The sequence below is a fragment of the Trichechus manatus genome, unplaced genomic scaffold (assembly GCF_000243295.1).
Source record: "Trichechus manatus latirostris isolate Lorelei unplaced genomic scaffold, TriManLat1.0 scaffold00150, whole genome shotgun sequence".
Classification (NCBI taxonomy): Eukaryota; Metazoa; Chordata; class Mammalia; order Sirenia; family Trichechidae; genus Trichechus; species Trichechus manatus.
Window position 1 is genome coordinate 3,619,880 of NW_004444086.1, and position 20,935 is coordinate 3,640,814.

Genomic DNA, 20,935 nt, shown 5'->3' on the forward strand with positions numbered 1-20,935 from the left:
TAGATAGGTAGATAGGCAGGTAGGCAGATAGGCAGATAGGTAGATAGGCAGATGATAGATAAATAGATAATAATCCAGTATTCTCCTTCCTTGAAATCCTTCTTCCAAAGATCTTGTCCTTCATCCAACTTCAGTCATCAACTCCCATGGCCATAAAGCCTAAACTTTTGTTATTATGAATGACAGTAACTTTTCCGTAATCTCAAAGTCATATATCTCACTCTCTGAGCACGTAAAACCATCTAAGACCCACTAGGACTTCCCATACGTTGAATCTACTGCCTTTTCATGGGCCCTCCCTTTCTGAGGCCCTCTCTCCTCTCCTCAACTGACTGTTGCCATGAGTTCATTCTAACTCATGGTGACCCCATGTGTGTCAGAGTAGAACTCTGCTCCACAGAGTTTTCAGTGGCTGATTTTTCAGAAGTAGATTGCCAGGCCTTTTTTCTAAAGAGCCTCTGGGTGGACTCAAACCGACAATCTTTCAGTTAGCAGCCCAGCCTTAACCATTTGCACCACCCAAGGACTCCCTTCTTTACCCAGCTTAATTTCCATGGTCAATTATGATAATCACCTGCCTGCATATATCCTTGACTACCTTGTTCTTCTCTTGTATTATTAATTTAGTTAGCAAATCTGTTCTACCTCCTAGTTCATTGTGTAGTGCCTGGGGTCTTAAAACTTGCAAATGGCCATCCAAGGCATGACAATTGATCTCTATTCACCTGGAGCAATAAAGGAAGGAGAGTCAGGAATAGGAGGAGGAAATGGAATGTGTGGCTAATTGCCTCCATGAACAACTGCCTCCTTTGCCTTGAGACCAGAAGAACAGGACAGTGCCCAGCTACCATTACTGAACATTTTGATCAAAGATTCTATAGAAAAATCTTGATCAAAAGGGAGAAAATGAAGAACAGAATTTCAAGTTCTCATGGACTCCAGAGTTTCCAGAGCTATGAGGGCTGCTTGAACCCTTAAAACTATTGCCCTGAGATAATCTTTAAAGCTTAAACCAAAAATACTCCCTGAAGCCTTCTTGAAAAAAAACAATAGTTTAACTAGTTAAAAATGTCTGCCTTGAGCATTATGCTCTTTAAAAACTATCTATATGAGATGGAACTCTGGTGGCACAGTGGTTAAGAGCTAGGCTGCTAACCAAAAAGGCAACAGTTCAAAACCACCAGCTGTTCTTGGAAACCCTATGGGGCAGTTCTATTCTGTCTTATATGGTCGCCATGAGTCAGAATCAACTAGACGACAACGGGTTTAGGTTTTTCTTGTTATATGGGATCAAAATGACACCAGCAACCCCAAAGATCAGCTAGGAAAATTAGGGGGCAGTGAATTTATGTTAATGGGAGAGGAATAACTCAGAAAAGGAGGGTGCGAATGGTTACACAACTTGAAGAATGTAACCAATGTCACTGAATTGTATGTGTAGAAATGGTTGAAATGATGTACGTTTTGTGTGTATATTCTCAACAACAACGAAATAAGTAAATAAAACCATTTAGCAAAATCACAAGTCTGGTTAAATCCAACTTTTACACAGCTGAGCAATATTGGAAGAAAAAAAACCATGATGCCACCTGGTCTCACTTTAAATTCTTGACTGTGAACCCCAATTTTGCTATTAATGCTGTCAGGAAATTGTATTGTACTTCTCTGGTTCATTCATCTTCCACTCTCTTTGGTGACTATTTCATACCTTCTCTCTCTTCTTCCTCTACCCTCATTCTCAGCAATCAGAAGAGGACTTCCACAGACTCCCACCCCACCTCTACCAACCTAACAGGGCATACTCTGTTTTCTCATCTGCTAGCAGAGATGAACCACCCATGTCCATATCTAAAACCATTTATTCATTCATGGGGTATGGTCTTAGTTATCTAGTGCTGCTATAACAGAAAAACCACAAGTGGATGACTAAGTTATCTAGTGCTGCTATAACAGAAAAACCACAGGTGGATGACTAACAAACAGAAATTTATTCTCTCCCAGTTTGGGAGGCTAGAAGTCCGAATTCAGGGCGCCAGCTCCAGGGGAAGTCTTTCTCAGTCGGCTCTAGGTGAAGGTCCTTGTCATCAATCTTTCTCTTTTCAGCACAGGGAGCCCAGGTCCAAAGGATACACTCTGCTCCTGGCACTACTTTCTTGGTGGTAGGAGTTCCCCCTGTGTCTCTGCTCGCTTCTCTCTTTTATATCTCAAAAGAGATTGACTCAAGATACAACCTAATCTTGTAGATTGAGTTCTGCCTCATTAATATAACTGCCTCTAATCCTGCCTCATTAACATCATAGAGGCAGGATTTACAACACATAGGAAAATCACATCAGATGACAAAATGGTGGACAATTACACAATACTGGGAATCATGCCCTAGCTAAGTTGACACAAATTTTGTGGGGACACAATTCAACCCACAACAGGGTTATTTCCTCCTTGCCCAAAGACATTGCCACAGCAATTCTCCACCCCTTTCTTATATTATCAAAATTCTGCTCACCATTGGCCCATTCTTACCAGCTTACAAACATGCCATTATTTCTTCCATTTTAGAAGAAAAGTCTCTTGACTTCACTGTCATCACCAGCTATTGCCCTTTGCAGCAAAATTTCTTTAAAAAGTTGTTTCTACTTAAGCCTCCAATCTATTACTTCCCATTCTCTTATTATTTTTTTTTATTGTGGTAAATATACATGTAACAAAACATTTTCTGTTCCGACATTTTTTACATGTACAATTCACTGACATTAATCATGTTCATCATGTTGTTCAAACCATTACCATTATCCAGTTCCAAATTTTTCTACCACCATTAACAAAAGCTCAATGTCCCCTAAGCAATGAGTTCCCCTTTCCTCCTCCCCCCTACTCCTGGTAACCACTAAGAAGCTTTGGTCTCTATACACTTACCTATTCTAAATAATTTATGAGTGGGATCATATAATATTTGTCCCTTTGTGACTGACTTACTTCACTCAGCATAAAGTTTTCAAGGTTTTCCATGTTTTAGCATTTTTCCATTCTTTCTTAAACCTACTCCAACCAGACTTTTCCCCATCACTACACTGAAACTGACCTTGTCAAAAAAAAAAAAAACCCGTTGCCGTCGAATGGATTCCAACTAACAGCGACCCTATAGGACAGAGTAGAACTACCCCAAAGTCACTGATAAACTCCACATTGCTAAATCCATTGGTCGATTCCCACTCCTAATCTTAGTTGACCTACCAGCAGCATGTCACACAAATGTCTCCCTCCTCTGTTGCCTTCTAGGACATCACACCCTCTTAGCTTTTCCTCCTACCTCACTGACCGCTCCTCAGCCTTTTTGGCTTGTTACTCTTCTTCTCCTAGACCTCTTATTGTTGGAGTGTCTCAAGGCTCAGGCTTTAACCTTCTTCCCTGCTCTATTTAATCCACTCCCTTGATGATTTCATTCAGTTCATGGTTTTAAATACCATATATTGGCTGATTATCATGAAAGTCTATCTCCAGGCCAAACGTCTCTTGGATTCAGATGCACATATACAGCTGTTTACTTAATATCTACACTTGATATCTGTAAAAACAGTATGGGAGAGGTGTCCGACCTCCTCCGACCCTACAAGGGGGAAGGAGAACCAAGATCAACAGCCCAAGGCTGATTCTTATGAGGTAGAGGTCAGACACACCTCCTCTCTCTGCCATCTCTACAAGTTCTGACACCAACTGTCCTTCTCACAGCACTCTCTACTCAATTCAATAATTCATTGCAATGGCCACACAGAACTCACAGACCATAGTCAGAATTATGGGGTTTATGAGGGAAGCAACAGTTATAATTCAGGCTCAAGAACACTCAAGATACAGTTCTTCCATCAGCGATATCCTCTCCCCAGCTGTGCTCACAGGCACGCTTCTCCCTGGCCCTCCGTCTCTGCCCAAAGGCACTCAGCTTTCTCTCTCCGTGGGCTGGGAAGCCCACCTCGCTGTCTCTTGCTGCCAGCTCTCTGCTGCTGGGTTTCTTCTACTGGTCTCTCCTTCCTTAGTGGTGGTACGCCTATCCCGTCTGCTCTGAAATTGGCTCTCTTTTAAGGCAAAACTGACCAATTCCCTTGGTAGGCCACAATTAACCTATCACACAATCACCTGGGTAGGAGTTACAAAACCATGGCTAGAAAGGCCACACACAAAAGTAATTAATCGTACTGCAGTATCCAATAGCATTCTCATTCTCAGTGTGCCCACACTGAACTCCTGATCTGCCTCAGTTAATAACAACTCCACCTTTCCAGGAAAGCACAATGAGCTGTGCATCCAGAAGAGGCTGAGTGGGAGAGGATGGGTGATCTGTAGGGACACGCTTTGTGGAAAGAAATTGGGCAAAGGGGAGCTCCTTTGTTCCTTTCTGTTCTCTCAGACTTTCATTTTGTGCATGTGAGTATAATCTAAAAAGGCTTTTCCTCTAACACTTTTGACATTGGGGAGTAACTGTTGAGACACTGTGGGACTTCTGAAATCTAACTTGTGTAATAACTAGTGCTCTTCCTTTCTTTCAATGTAACTTTCTATTTCATATATGAGGAAGGGCTAATGGTTTGCAAGTGAGAATACCAGCTGACTTAATGTTTTAACAAAAATGTTTCCCAGATTTCTGAGATGGGCTAGATAAAGAAAAGTATTTAAATAATAAAATGCCTCAACTCTTCCTTGTGTTATAGTCATCTGTGATACATTTTTAGGCACCTAGATTTTTTTAATATTACAATATTATAAAAGCAAAACAGGGTTATTGTAGAAAATTTGGAGAAAAAATGATATATGTAAATATTTTTTCTTTATATGTAAAGAGAAGAATCCACGGTCACTCTAAGAAACAAGCACTATATGTATTTTGATATCATTTCTCTGCATAGCTATAATATGTATAAGAAAGTTTTAAAAAGTCCCGAAGTTTTCCAAATGTAACTAAATATTCTTTGTCTGACTATAAGTGAGCGGTCTGAATTTTGCCTCTAGATTGAGCTGCTTGGATGCACTCAGAATTGATTCAGTAAAACACTGTGACCACTGTACATATTTTGGTGGAGCTCCCTTTCACTCACGGCCTATGGTTAACTTAGGGTTGGTTTCTGCACGTTATCTTCTGTTTTTCTTTCAGTCTTGCTTTACATCTGGACATCCTTACCACTCTGCCCCACACTGGTCTCTAAACTACAACAAATAACTAATCTCAATAGCCAACTCTCATTAGCAAGTGTTAACCTTTATCAAAACCATTTCCTAGGAAAAGTTCTCTCATATCTTGATACAGGGCAGGCACTTGTACCATCTTGTACCATAGGATTCCATTCACACTTGATAAAGGTAGCGTGGAACAGACATCATTATTTTGAACACAAGGTTTAAAAAAAGTACTTTTTAAAATAACCTGGTAGGACAGGCAAAAAAATGGCCATATTATAGACAAGGTGCTTTAAAATTGAAACTTACTGATATAGAAAATATCATATTCCTTTTGGGGGAGAGCCTTTAAATATATTTAAATGGAGCAAAAAATCAAGGGTCTGTTATTTTATAAAGAAATACTATATCAAAAGAGGCATTTGGCAGGGTCCAAAGCTTCCCAGATGTCACAGCCTTCTAGTGTATCTAGTTGATTAGTTATCATTACATATTAATGAAAAATTAGATGCAGTTCTTCAAGTGTTGGGTTGAAGTGTCCCATAAAACTATGTAAGTTTTACGAGTTTCTTTTTCAATTTAATCCTTGGGAAAAAGGATTTTCTTTGTGAGTTGGAAAACTTTAGCAGTGACAAGTCTCATTTCAAGAAAGGAAATAGGGCAGGACAGGAGAGATTCATGAAATTTTATTTATTTATCAAGTCTACATTGGGCACCTACAACGTGCCATGTGTTGGGCTAGGTGCTAGGAATTCAGAGAGAAAAGATGCAACCTTGGTCCTCAAAAAAAGCTAGTTGTGGACAAAGACAAAGAAGAAATAATCACATTTCACTATGGTATGTTCAGGGGTAGAGGAATGTGCTGAGTCCTAATAAATATCTAACCAGAAGGATAGAAGTGATGGGTGGTAGGGAGTAATGGTGTCAAGCAAGTCTTCATCCCAGAGGAGGTGATGCTTGAGCTAGATCTTAAAAATAATTAGGTCAAGAAACAAAGAAAGGGTCTTCTAAGCCGGGAAAACATTAGCGGTGATAAAGAGCATGGCGTGTTTGGGAAAGAACAAGTAGTTTGGTATTACTGGAGTTTAGATTCCGTCTGGGGTATGGGAGAGGGATAAAAGATGTGGTTGGAGAAGTAAGCAGGTGCCAGATCAAGAAGGCTAGTAAAATACATGCCAAGGCAAAAAGAAGCCTCTGAACAACACAACCAGATATAAACTGTTCAAATATCACCCTGCAGGCCATCTAGAGGCCAAGGAGATCAGAAGAAGCTGAGAGATGCTGAGGGCCTGAACCAAGTGAGAATAGATACATATGGCAGATTCACAAGGTATTTAGGGAATAGAATCAATGTGACTTTAAAAACTGATTCAATATTGTCGGCAAAGAAATACTGGTGATATTCTTCTGAAAGATCACAGCTTTGAAAACCCTTTGGAATAGTTCCACTCCGCACACCTGGGGTCGCCATGAGTCAGAATCGGCAACTAATAACACCACCAACAGAGGGTTACCCTTAAGTTTTTGGCTTGAGCAAACAGGTGGATGTTATAGTGTCAGATATCAATATGAAAAACACTGAAGAAAAATTTTGGTGGAAGTGGTGAATGATGAGTCCAATTTTTTAAATGTTAGGTGTGAGATGCCTGTGGAATGCAGAATAGAAATGTTTAGTAGACATCTGGGTCTATGAGTCTAGAACTCATGGAGACAAACTGCAGAGCATTCAATTTATTAGTGTAAGTGCAGTTACTGTCATTCACCCAAGATGAAGATATGGGAGAGAAAGTGAGCAGAATCTAGCGTATACGAAGTGGGCAGAGAAAGAGAATATTAAAAAGAATAGCATCCAGAGATGTAACAAAATCAGAAACGCTTGGTGATATGGAAGCCAAAGGAGAGAATTTGGAGAAGTGTTAATAGTGTCAATACTGCAGAGAAAGAGAGAGAGAGACTTTGAATTTGGCTCTGGGATATGAATGTACGTAGTTTAAGTGCAGTGGTGGGGAAAAACAGCAGATCCCGGGGGGTCTGGAAAGTAAGTTGGAGGTGAAGAAGTGGAGACAAAGTATATAGACTGCTCTATGGAGAAACCTGGCTACAAGGCAAAGAAGAGAACAGGGGAAGTAGCCTGAGGTAGATGCAGTCCTGAGGAGAATTTGCTTGTTTTTCTTCAGATACTTATGCATGCTTACCGGCAGAAAGGAAAGAGGGAGGGAGAGAGAGAAACAAGTGGGAGAAGCTGAGAGAGCAGGGCCCTCTCTGAAAGAGGCAGAAGAGGATTCTTACTCCAGGTGTAAGAACTGGTTCGCTTTGGTCAGAAGAGATGAGACACCCTTTTTACTGAGGCAGACAAAAAATATGCAGAGATGTTTTAGATGCAGTTTGTTTTTTAAGCAGGGGACATAGGAGGTTATCAGGAAAAGAGGAAGTTAGTTGATGGAGTTATTTGCTTACCTGCTAAGAGGGAGAAGTGAGGGGATACAACCAGTGGCCAGAGGACAATGATAAACTTTGGGAAGAGTCCCTGAGAGAAGTGGCCCAGGAAGCGACCATCAACATTTAAAAAAATCTCCAGGTGGCACTGAGGGCCCAGCTGAGTGTGTGACCAAGAATTTAAGCAGCACCAATAAACACATTTGTGGGTTTTTCTCCAGAAACATTTAGGAGTCCAGAATAGCAGCAGAGAAGGCAATAGTTGGATTGAGAGTGGAGATTTTGCTAGATAGACTGGGCAGAATAGTAAAGAGGAAATGGTAAAAATATAATGATAATATAAATAGTAGCAGAAAAATAGTAGTGGTGGTGGTGGTGGTTGTAATATTAGCTACCATTTATTAAGTGCTTATAATTGTGCTTAAGGACCAGGGGAGCTGTGGGAATAGGTAAGAGAGTATTTAAGTGATGGGTCATGGTATAACCTGAGCTTACTAATGTCAGTAAATTTCTGTTAGTCCTTAAATTAGCCGAAATCAGATTTGGCCTGCTCTGCATGTGCAGAAGGGCCAGCTGTGACCACTAATTGACCTCAAGAGAGGACGCAGCAATGGGAGGAATGAATCAGAAGGAAAACCATCACTCGGACCCTATTTTGAAGTAAGAGGTCTGACAAGAACCACGTCACCTCCTGTTTCCTGGCCACCTTCTAGAGTTTTCCCTCCAGAGAACACCTGTGTGGCTGCCATCTTGCTGCCCAAATCACATATAAGCCCTGCCTACCCATAGCTCGAGGAGACGGATCTGAGGAATCTCCTCCTGGCTCCTTGCTCTGTGCATTGCAATAAAGTTACTTTCTCTTTCTCAAAGACCCTTGTCCAGATAATTGGCAAGTCTGAGTGCGCTGGACAAGGACACACCTTTCGAGTCTGGTAACAATGGGAAAGTTGACTGGGAGAAATAAAGGGATCTAGCAACTAAAGGTCTTGACAGATAGGATAATCAGAATAAAATTATGAAGAAGAGGTCCCCACCCCCCACTCCCAGGGATGGATACTAGAGAATAAAATTTGAAAGCTAGATCCAGAATGTGAATCTGGTAGCAAGTGGCCCAGATGAGTGGAGGAGAAGTATATCGAAGTCAAAGAGATCAAGGAGCCAAGGTTAGTTTGTCCACAAGGATACTGGATCTGGATGATGGCAGGGCCTGCGTAAAACATGAACCTATAAGTCAGGGGTCTAAGTCCTTGATGCACTTTCTGGTGAGAACATTTGTTTTAGGATAAGGTGGTGAAATGTTACCTTATTGAGTAGAAATATATTCAAAGAATATTCCCCAAGAATGCCCTGAGGAGAGATAGAAGGATGAGTTGCTTTTTCCTTATCTGTGTAGAGGCATAGTCACTATGGCACAGAATCAATGAGATAAGGGTGTTTCTGACTGCTTCTGAGCTACCCTGGCAAGCTGTGCCTTTAGGCACCTAGACCTAGGGCCTCGTGTCTGCCTACTGGTGTCTTGCCACCCAGAAAAGGGGTGTTTGAGGTGGCCCGGAATCTAGGATCAAGGGCTTCAAATGTTTCTTTGATATAAGTAACCTGGAACTTTTTAAAAAGTGTTCATCAAATGTGATTCATGAACATTATTCATAATAACCATTTGGGGTGTGATTCAGAGAAGAAAATTATGGATAGTGATAAAGTTACATTGGAAAATGATGACCTACAGCATCCAACTTTTATTTTTAATTAGAGGTTAAGTTATTGTGAAGAAGAAACCAAACTAAAGGAAACATGATGAGGTCCTAAAAAAGAAAGAAAATTAAGAATGGACCAGGCTTTTGTTGGCAATTTTGCAGATTTTCTGATGTTAATTATGCACTTATGGAGTATAAAAAACCAAAAATCCAAACCTGTTGCCATCGAGTTGATTCGGACTCATAGCAACCTTTAGGACAAGAGCAGAGCTGCCTCATGGGGTTTCCAAGGAGTGGCTGGTGGATTCGAACTGCTGATCTTTTGGTTAGCAGCCAAGCTCTTAACCACTGCGCCACCAGGGCTCTTAATGGAGAAGAGATTACAGTAAATATTTGTGCCGGAGTTAAGATTCTAAACAGTGCTTCTTGAGCATGCCAATAACCCAATACACTTTGAGGTACAATAGGGTATAGAAAAGACATGACAAAATTGAATATAAGCACAATATGTGCTGACCTAAATTAATGAACCTAGGACATGTGAATCCGTAAGAATGAGAAGCTCCTTAAAAGGTTACCCGTACATGTCAGATAAAGTTTCCATTCTTCCCCCCTTTATTTTTGTCTTTTCTTCAAAACAAAATAAGGTGACTGCAGTAAAAGCTATGGCTGATAGTGAAGCAATCAACACGCACAAAAATGAACTAATAGTGTTTCCTAGCTACGAGACTCAGTCCCCAGTTTCTGAAACACTGGCAACAGGGCTTCTCTGGAAGGATGAAATTTTAGAGCGGACGGGGCCTTGAGAGACCATCAAGAAATCTGTCGTTTTACAGACATGGAAGCTGAAACCCAGAGGAGCTAACAGATTTGCCCAGTCCATCAGCTGGTAAGGGACAGAGCCACCTAGATAACTAAAGTCACCTGTTTATCACACAAAAACATAGCATACTTTCCTCAAGTTGTTTTTCTCATAGTTATGAAAACTGGCCGTGAGTCGTCAGAATCTCCCCACTGTGTCCCGCTTGTGTAATCTAACTAACTAGACATCTAGGTTTATTGCTTTGTCTTTTTTATTTGCATTGCTTGCATTCTACCATTCTATATCTAGCAAGAAGACATAAATTTGAAAAAGAAAAAAACAACAAGCTCATGTGAAGGATTTATTCCAATAAGTAATGTTCAAGATTGACAAAAAAATCAAAATATTGGATATGTGGCTTGTATATGGAGATTTTTTCTTTTCTGGAATGAGAAACATAAAATAGTTAACAGTGGATGCCTCTTGGAAATGGAGAATGAAGTGACAGGAGTGGTAAGGGAGAATTTTACTGCCCTTTCATAGTTCTTTGTTTTTTTTTTTAATTAGCAAGTATTACTTTTATTATTTATTTAAAAATTGTTTAAATATTTATTTATGGACTTGGTTTTCATATGTTTTAGAAAGTTTTCTGATAAGAAGGAAAGTAAGAAAAAATGTGGGTGGAGAGACAGTGATGATAATTCTATATGAAACAAACCAAAAACCCGTTGCCATCGAGCTGATTCCAACTCATGGTGACCCTATAGGACAGAGTAGAACTGCCCCATAGGGTTTAGGGAGCGGCTGGTGGATTCCAACTGCCAACATTTTGGTTAGCAGCCATAGCTCTTAACCACTATGCCACCAGGGTTTTCTATATGAACAGGGGTTCTAAAATAACTAGAAAATTTCACTTTATAAACATGTGGGTTAATTTTATATCCCCCTCCTCCTTTTAAATAGCTAGTCCTTATATGTCAAATAAAGAAAAAGTAAATATTTATCTCCCAAAGACTGCATAGTTTTATTTAATGCATTATATTAGTTTTCTCAGAAAGTAATATAAGAATATTATATAGCAATAATAAAATTTAATGTAAGAATATTATATGGAACTAGAGAAAAGTAAAGAATCTACCACTACAAGAGAACAAACACTTTTAGAATATTTGTGACTTTATTTCTATACTATTGTATATATCTATTTGTTGTAAACATAATAGGTGATCAATCCTGAATCTGTTTTTCACTTAGCATTTTCCGTGTTTGTACTATTCTTCATCCCATCATGTCATATAAGCTCACTATAATCTGTTTAATCTCTTATGTTTGTTAGAAAGCTTGCAATTCTTTGTTATTATAAATACCTCTTTATGATGAACATCTTTGTGAATTTTCTCCATATTTAGAATTATTTCCTCCCTGGGATGGATTCCTAGTTTGTTTTAGTCTAGAACGCCCCTGGAACCCGTCCACCATGGGTGATCCTGCTGGTATTTGAACTACCGGTGGCATAGCTTCCAGCATCATATCAACATGCAAGCCACCAGAGTACAACAAACTGACAGAATGAACAAATCTGTCTTGGAAGGAGTACAGCCAGAATGCTCCTAATAATCAAGGATGGCAAGACCTTGTCTCACTTACTTTGAACATGTTATCAGGAGGGACTAATCCCTGGAGAAGCACATCATGCTTCATAAAGTAGAGGGTCAGTGAAAAAAAGGAAGACCCTTAACAAAATGGATTGACACAGTGGCTGCAACAATGGGCTCAAACGTATCTACTATTGTGAGGATGGCACAGGACAAAGCAATGTTTCATTCTGTTATACACAGGGTTGCTATGAGTCAGAACTGTCTCAATGGCACCCAGTAACAACAACAGGATAGATTCCCAGAAGTGAATGTCCTGAATATGACCATTTTTATGGCCCTTGGCACATTATGATACACTTAATGGTCCTTGACCTAGTTAAGGAGTCCCCGAGAGGTACAAATAGTTAACACACTCCTCAGAAGAAAGGCCTGATGATCTACGTCTGAAAAATCAGCCAGTGAAAACCCTACGGAGCACAGTTCTACTCTGACACACATGGGGGTCACCATGAGTTGGAAGTGACTCAACAGCCACTGGCTTCTGGTGGACTTAGGGTGACGTTTAAGGACCCCTCAGCCCAGAGATGCCTGTGCCTCTATAAAAGGGACAATTTACCCTTTCAGTGATCCCTATTTCAAAAAATATTGGCTATATTTTGCATCCCTTCAATTTTGTGACAAGTCATGAAGAAATGTGAAGTACTAGTTTGATAAAGTATTTTTTTATTAAATATTTTATACATTTATAATTAGGAAATTCAGTATTATCAATTGAGCTCTGTAACCAAGAACCAGTGAAGTTCAAAGCTACTGCACTGGTTCAGAAAACATCCACGTCTCAAATGTCCTAGTGCAGTATGTCCTAAACTTCAGGCCTTCACATGCTTCTTTCACAATTTTTGCCATATCTGCATATTACCTGTAACATTATTTTAATATGTTCCTTCAAATCAACAGTAAATTGGCCCAATTTTCTTCTTAACATTTTCCTAAGCCATAATATCCATAAAACAATAGATTTCATAGAAGAATTACATTTTTAAATTCACGTTAAAATAAACATAATTCAAAGTTCAAAGTTCGGACTTGCGCCACCTAAAATTAGTGATATGTGTATCATAAAACCAAAACAGAAAACAAACCCATTGCCATTAAGTCGATTTTGACTCATGGTGACGCCCTGTGACAGAGTAGAACTGCTCCATAGGGTTTTCTTGGCTGTAATCTTTATGGAAGCAGATCACCAGGCCTTTCTTCTGCAGCACTACTAGGTGGGTTCAAACTGGTAATCTTTAGATTAGCAGCCCATCACAAACTGTTTGCATTTGGGAAAATTGTGTTAATGTGTAAGTGATATATAAACTATGATCATCTCTTTCTATTCTTCAGATATAGAAGAATAATAGTACCTGATAATATTCTTACTTTTAAATCTGTCTCTCCCACAGAACATTATAAACAAAGTAAATCACAGCACCCTGCAAAGTGATGTCACTGTCAATAACAAGAAAGAAAGACTTCTCCACTAGACAGGCAACAAATACACTAAAAAAATATGGAACACGTTTACACCAAAAGTTTGAGTCCACATTCTTGTAAGAATTCTTCAACCCATAGCTGCTTAAAATTTGAGGAAAGAAAAGCATTTACAATGAACATTTTATGGCTGGAAGCCATCATTCTCTGAAATAGATTAAGGGACATTAAAAGCAGTGCATGTGCTGTGTTCAGGGTAAAGGAGTCAACGGAATCCTTTTGGAATGTCAAGGAGCCACGGAATTCCAGAAATATCTTGGAAATTTACATTTATTCTTAAGGAAAGTTTAAGATTCTAAACCCAAACCTAAATCACACAGCACTTACTTTTAGAGTTAGGGAGTATTTTTACAGCTTAAATATTAGGCATGCTCATCACACAGTATTATTTTATATGAGATTTTATAACATCTATCTTGACTTACATGTGGCTTTTTTTAAAGATACTTAAATATTTGATTTGAATATTTAAATACGTTTTCAGAAAATTTAAATTAGAAAGTAGCTCCCCAATCATTCCAGAGGAGGATACTGTAAAATTCTGGTGTCTTCTTGGGGGAAGAACTTGGAGGATTCATGTCAGATTAAAAAAAATCTCTGATGTGAGGAGGGGAGAGGAAAGAAAGTAAATTATTTCTAGGATAATTTTAAATGTTTTGTTTCCCTTAAGGCCACAGGCTGATGGAGTTGGGAAGGAGAAGGTGGGAAGACAGATGTGAGTTATTTTAGTCAGCGGACATAAAAGGCTTGAATTGGCATTTGTTTAGGTCTAGGGTTAAGGGCTTGGCTGCTGACCGAAAGGTTGGAAGTTTGAACCCACCCAGAGGCTCCACAGGAGAAAGACCTGGTGATCTGCTTCCATAAAGACTGTAGCCTAGAAAACCCTATGGGGCAGTTCTACTCTGTCACATGGGGTCCTTATGAGTCAAAATTGACTCAATGTCACCTAACAACAACAAAAATAATTTACACCCACGCCTACCCAAAGCGACATACAACGTAAAAAAAAACCTACTGCCTTTGAGTCAATTCCTCACAGAGACCGTATAGGACAGAGTAGAACCGCCCCCATAGAGTTTCCAAGGAGTGCCTGGTGGATTCGAACTGTGGACCTTTTGGTTAGCAGCTGTAGCTCTTAACCACTATGCCTCCAGGGTTTCTACACACAACATACAGATATGCAATTTGCTGACACCACCAGAGTTGGGGGCACACAGATTCTGTGGTACAATTCCAATCAATTCCGACTCATAGCGACCCTACAGGACAGAGTAGAACTGCCGCATAGGGTTTCCAAGGAGCACCTGGTGGATTTGAACTGCTGACCTTTTGGTTAGCAGCCATAGCTCTTAATCACTGCACCACCAGGGCTCATTCCAAACAATTTTAATTTTTTTAATTTATGGTGTTCCAAAGTAATGTAGAGCCTTAATTTCAAATGCTAAAATTTCTTAATGAAAGAAAACACAAAGTTTACTTTTTCTAGATGTTTTCTCTTTTCGCAATGCTTCTCTCCACACCCAGCATTCCTATCAGTTCTTCCCATATACGAATAGTAAATTGTGGAGCCTTATCTATCAGTTTCCTGGCATAACTACTGATACCATCATAAAAGTGATCGTATCTATTACATCATCTCTTTTTCTCCAGGCAAAAAGTCCCAGTGTTAATTGTCAAATAAGGAATCCCAATTCCTTTAATGCTTTCATTAAACGTTTCCGTTTACGACAAATAAGGCCAGGTGTTCACTAGCAGGTCTAGCAAACTCTGTGACATAATGATTTTGTTATGAAAACTATATAAATGTGGTTTATTTTCTCCTCTTCATAATAACTGAAGGTTACTACTCTAGTCCTCCCTGTCCCATGCTCTTTCCGTAGTTTTTACAAGTGCAAATATTCTTAAACCTGTAAAGTTATTTAAATGTGCAAAAGGTCGACATTTATACAGTGATCTACAATTTAAGAAAATAGTTCCTTATACATTACGCCATTTTTTGTACCCAAATCCACTGAGTTGTGACATTTAAAGGCTGATACTTACGTTTTCCGGAGGAAGGGGAAGAATGCTCTAAGACCGGCAAATTTAATTCTAAAAAAAAAGTTAACTCTGGCACAGCCTTCCTGAAATATACTGTTTCTCATAAACAGCCAAGGTTTCAGGAAGTAGGAATTTGAAAGAAAACAAAGCCATCACTGTCTCAGAATGTGATTGTGTAACTCAACTCCGGGACTTTCAGCAGTTTTGCACTGTAAGACACACCCCTTTACGAACTGCTTCGTTGAAAGGTGTTCTGGGAGTTGTATTACTAGAGAAAAGTTCCTTCTCCTAATGAAGTGCAAGAAAACTTACTTGGACTAAGTCAGAACAGAGTCCCTGAGAGCCAAGCGAAGAGAATGTCAGTAAGAAACAATGAACATGGCTAAGCTCTACGTTACCAAAAGACAAACTCCTGGCAGGGCTCCATTCAGTGCCCTATCTATGTTAGGAGTAGAGTGCAGAAGCGAGCTTGTTGTCACAAGAATATGCATCTTACCTCATTATACGATGGATAAGGAGCCCTGGTGGGGCAGTGGTTAAAGCACTTGGCTGCTAACGGAAAGGTCCGCAGTTCGAATCCACCAGCCACTCTGGAAGAAGAATGTGGCAGTTTGATTCTGAAAAGATTAAACCAAAACCAGACCCAACCTGTGGCGTCAATTCCGACTCATACCGATCCTATACAGCCTTGGAAATCCTGTGGGGCAGTTCTACCCTGTCCTATAGGGTCCTAGGAGTTGGAATCCACTCGAGGGGAAGGGGTTTGGTTTTTTGTTTTGTTTTAGAAAGAGCACTGATCTGTAAGATTGATCACCAATCTATAAGATTGGTTTATAGACCAAAATTTAAACTGGGGAGGGATTAAAGTGGTGGATGGATTCGAAGGCAAGACTGGAGTCAGGAAAATAAGTTAGAAGGCTACTGCAATATTCTAGAGAGAGATAATGACTGGGCACAATTAATGAGAGTAATGGTGGAAATAAAAAGGGAAAGAAGTATTTATGAGAAAGATTAACAGGACTGGGTAGGAGACATAGAAATACATAGGGGTAATTGACTTAGAGGCAGTAAAAAAGACATTGCTGCTGTTGTTAAGCTGCCATGGAGTAGGCACTCCACTCATGGTGACCCTATTCATAACTGGATCAGACTGGTGTGGTCCACAGAGTTTTCACTGGCTAATTTTTGAGAAGTAAATTGCCAGAACTTTCTTCCTAGTCCTTCTTAGTCTGGAAGCTCTGCTGAAACCTGTTCAGCATCATAGCAGCACACAAGCCTCCACTGAGAGAGAGGTGGTAGCTACAAATGAGGTGCATCATTAGCTGGGAATTGAACCTGGGTCTCCATATGGAAGGCGAGAAGTCTACCACTGAACCACCAATGCCCCTTCAAAAACCCAAAACCATAACTGTAGTTAAAGGTTGCCAAGGGAGAATGTACAGGATAAAAATCTATAAGACTCTGTATAAGCAGGAAGGAGAGGGGCCAATTTGGGGGTAAGTATTATATCTAACAGAGCACTGGTGGCACAGTGATTAAGAGCTTGGCTGTTAACCAAAAGGTCAGTGGTTGAAATCTACCAGCAGCTCCTTGGAAACCCTACGGGGCAGTTCTACTCTGTTCTATAGGGTTGCTATGAGTCAGAATCGACTTGATGGCAACAAGTTTGGGATTTTTTGGTATGGATTGAATTGAGTCCCACAAAAATACATGCAGTAAATCCTAACCCCTATACCTGTGGATGTAATCCCACTTGGGAAAAGAGTTTTCTTTGTTATGTTAATGAAGCATATCAGTGCAGGGTGTGTTTTAAACCAATCATTTTTGAGATATTGAAACAGGCTGTGTGGGAATTTCACATTTATTGTCAGCTGTGTAGGCCTTTAGTGTCCTGGGTATTATGGTATTGTTAATGCATAGCTTGCATAGTTCACTTCTGCATGCTCCTATGATTCTGATTTATTTTCCTTCTCTCTTCCCTCCTGTTTTCCCATGATTTTATAAAAGCTTAAAAAAATAACCTAAGTTCCTCTTGAGGAGGTAGAACAACAAGTGATAAAATCTGAAGGCAAGATGACTGAACAAAGGACCGTCTTGTGAGTGAAACCAGGATGGTGTCAGAGTATCTTCAAGAATACCCGCAGAAGGTCAGCATGCCTGGAACGAGGCCACTGTACCCACCTCAAAGGGGAACTAACATTCTCCGAATTCCTCTGACCGTGACCCTGTCCCGATAAAATCCTCTGATTGGTCTCCAGAGGGGGAGGCAGATTTTGGAGGAGCTCATCCTCTTCTGTCTCCTGTATATAGATATACGATAAAACACTCTTGCTGCTCGCCTTACCCCTGTCTCAGTATTGGCTTTTGCGTCAGGTGGCTCAGACTTGCGTTTTGCAGTAACAATATAAAAAGAGCAGATTCGGAACAGAAGCAAGAAAGCACAGACAGGGGAAGATGGATGCCAAGCCACATGAAGATTGCCAAGGAACCAAGGAAAAGAAGCTAAAAAGAGACAAGGACCTACCCCTAGAACCGACAGGGAGAGAAAGCCTTCCCCTAGAGCCAGTGCCCTGACTTCAGTCTTCCAGACTCCTAAACTATGAAAAAATAAATTTCTGTTTGTTAAAGCCGTATTTGTGATATTTCTGTTATAGTAGCACTAGCAAACTAAAACACTAGGATTTAAAAGACTATTCTACCATCTCCTTTCTGCCACCACTGCACTGAGATTGTTCTTGCTGAATCCATCCTTGACCTATTTGCCAGGCAATTTTATAATTTCCTATCCTCATCCTACTTCACTCTTCCGAATCATTTAGAACTATGCAGGTTCTAGAACCCACACTCAGTGGGAGGAGATTATACAAGGCGTGTACACCAGGAGTGGGAGTCTTGGGAGTCCTATGTTAGAATTCTGCCTATCACCACAACTTTTTCAAAACTGCCTCCAGGGAGGGGCAGACCAGATGGCCCAGGCAGGCTGACTCCTTCCCATCCCTAGACCCTCCAGGTGTCCTGCCTCTTGGGACTCCTGTTTTCACCTGACCATCTTACCACTCTCTTGAAAGCCTGAATATTGTTTCAGGCCTCCATCATACGAAAAAAATTGTTGTTGTTAGGTGATGTCAAGTCAGTTCCGACTCATAGCAACCCCTATGTACAACAGAACGAAATCACCCAGTCCTGTGCCAGCCTCACAATCATTGTTATGTTTGAGCCCATTGTTGCAGCCACTGTGTCAATCCATCTCATTGAGGGTCTTCCTCTTTTTTGGTGACCCTCTACTTTACCAAGCATGATGTCCTTTTCCAGGGATTGGTCCCTCCTGATGACATGTCTAAAGCATGTGAGATTAAGTCTCGCCACCCTCACTTATAAAGAGCATTCTGGCTGTACTTCTTCCAAGACAGATTCATTCTTCTGGTCCATACAAAACCCAAACCTACTGCCACTGAGTCCATTCCAACTCAGAGTGGCCCTATAGGACAGAGTAGAACTGCCTCATAGGGTTTCCAAGGAGTGGCTGGTGGATTTGAACGCTGACCTTTTGGTTAGCAGTCTGAGCTCTTAACCACTGCACCACCAGTTCATCTGGCAGTCCATGGTATATTCAATATTCTTTGCCAACACCATAATTCAAAGACATCAATTCTTCTTCAGTCTTCTTTATTCATTGTCCAGCTTTCCCATGCATATGAGGCAATTGAAAATACCATGGCTTGGGTCAGGCGCACCTTAGTCCTCAAAGTGGCATCTTTGCTTTTCAACACTTTAAAGAGGTCTTTTGCAGCAAATTTGCCAATGCAATGCATTGTTTGATTTCTTGGCTTCTGCTTCCATGGGGGTTGATTGTGAATCCAAGTAAAATGAAATCTTTGACAACTTCAATCTTTTCTCCATTTATCATGATGTTGCTTATTGGTCAAGTTGTGAGGATTTTTGTTTGCTTTATGTTGAGGTACAATCCATACTGAAGGCTGTGGTCTTTGATCTTCATCAGTAAGTGCTTCGAGTCCTCTTCACTTTCAGCGAGCAAGATTTTGTCATTTGCATATCACAGGTTACAAAATCCTACCTCTTACGGGGATTTCTCCTACTAGGCTGGTGTCTAAAAACTGTGTGTGTGTGTATAACTGTGATACATGCAAATGTAAATGATAAAAAATTCAAACAGTTTGAAAAAATACACAATGAAAAATATATCCCTCCCCCAGTTTTTCTCCCCAGAATTTAATGAATATTATCAGTTCCGTTTCTTGGGTCTCCTGGCAGATAGTCTACACATTTACAAGCATGTTTTTCCACAAATTTTAGCATGTTTCTTCTGCACTTTGCTTTTTTTCATAGTGTATCCTGAAGATCTTTCTACATAGATCTAAATTGTTCATTTTAATTGTAGTTGCTTGTCTCCAACCTGGGGGCATTGGTGGTTCCTTCACTTCCATCCAGGAGACCCAGGTTTGAGTCCCACTAATGCACCTCATACACAGGGAGGAGCTTCCAAACTAAGATGGACTAGGAAGAAAGGCCTGGCTAACAACAACTACTTGACTCCAGGAATAGGAAAGAGGAAGAGAAGTCCACATCAACTTTTCTTGGTTCTGTCACTAATGAAGAGGCTTCCAGCTGCTGTCCATGTCGACCCCATGTGTACCAGAGTAGAACTGTGAGTCACAGGATTTTCCATGGCTGATTTTTCAGAAGTAGATCACCAGGCCTTTCTTCCGAGGTGTGTCTGGGTGAACTTGAACCTCCAACCTTTTGGTTACCAGCCAAGCCTGTTAACTGTTTGCACCATCCAGGGACTCTCAAGTTAGGGGCAAATGGGAAAAGAAGCTAAGTACGGTAGGGCTCCTCTCTCCCAGACGAAGCATAGCAGCTGATTCATTTTCCCAGGTTGTCAGGGAGTGCCTATCAACCATGCAGTGAGATCCTGCTGAGCTGAGGTATCCAGAGTCCGATTGGTCTGAGTTCAGCAGGGGAGAGTTAGGTAAGTGTGTGTCAGTGGCTGCTTTGGATTCCTAGTGACTACAACACAAGTACCAGCAATCAACACAAACAAGCAACTACTTTGTGATGTGATTGCATTACCACAAAATTGGTTTCTTCTATTTTTTATTTTAAATGAAATACAGTAGGCTTTCAGGTTTATCAGCCTAACTCTGGGCTAGTGAAATGTATCTGAAAACTATTTTGAAGACTCTTTCCATGGAAAGATATTTTTGTAGTTTCAAACAAATTATGTTGCAACCCAAATCATGGATGGGAGGAGGTGGTAGTTGAGAGAACAGTTACTAAAGGGATAATCGATTGAATATGAGAGCCGAGACAACATTTTACTTTATTTTTATCATTAATACAATTTAGAAATTTCAGATTGCTCAAAGCTAGATAGAAATAATTTAGATTGTGGGCATTTTAGGTATATTTAAATAAATGATTAGTCATTGATAAATCAAACAGTGAATCCCATTTTTTTGTATCAATAACATACATGCCTACTGTTTTCTTTTGCTTTGGTAAGCAATTCTAACCCTTTTTTTGGGGTATCTATTTCCCTGAAAGGTTAATCTCTTCCTAAATTGATAGCCTAAGAATACTTATACCTTCCTGAAAGCATTTAGCTTATTTCATATAACACCAGAGCCACCCGTAGCATT

General features: G+C 40.2%; 1 protein-coding gene across 1 annotated transcript in view; it reads right to left on the reverse strand.

Annotated features, from left to right (window-relative positions):
• Positions 1-15,460, reverse strand: part of ALPK1 (alpha kinase 1) — a 127,820-nt gene extending 112,360 nt beyond the window's left edge. The window contains exon 1 of the mRNA XM_023740217.1: positions 15,279-15,460. The gene's annotated coding sequence lies outside the window, so the exon portion shown is untranslated. The remainder of the gene's footprint in view (positions 1-15,278) is intronic.
• Positions 15,461-20,935: the final 5,475 nt, after the last annotated feature.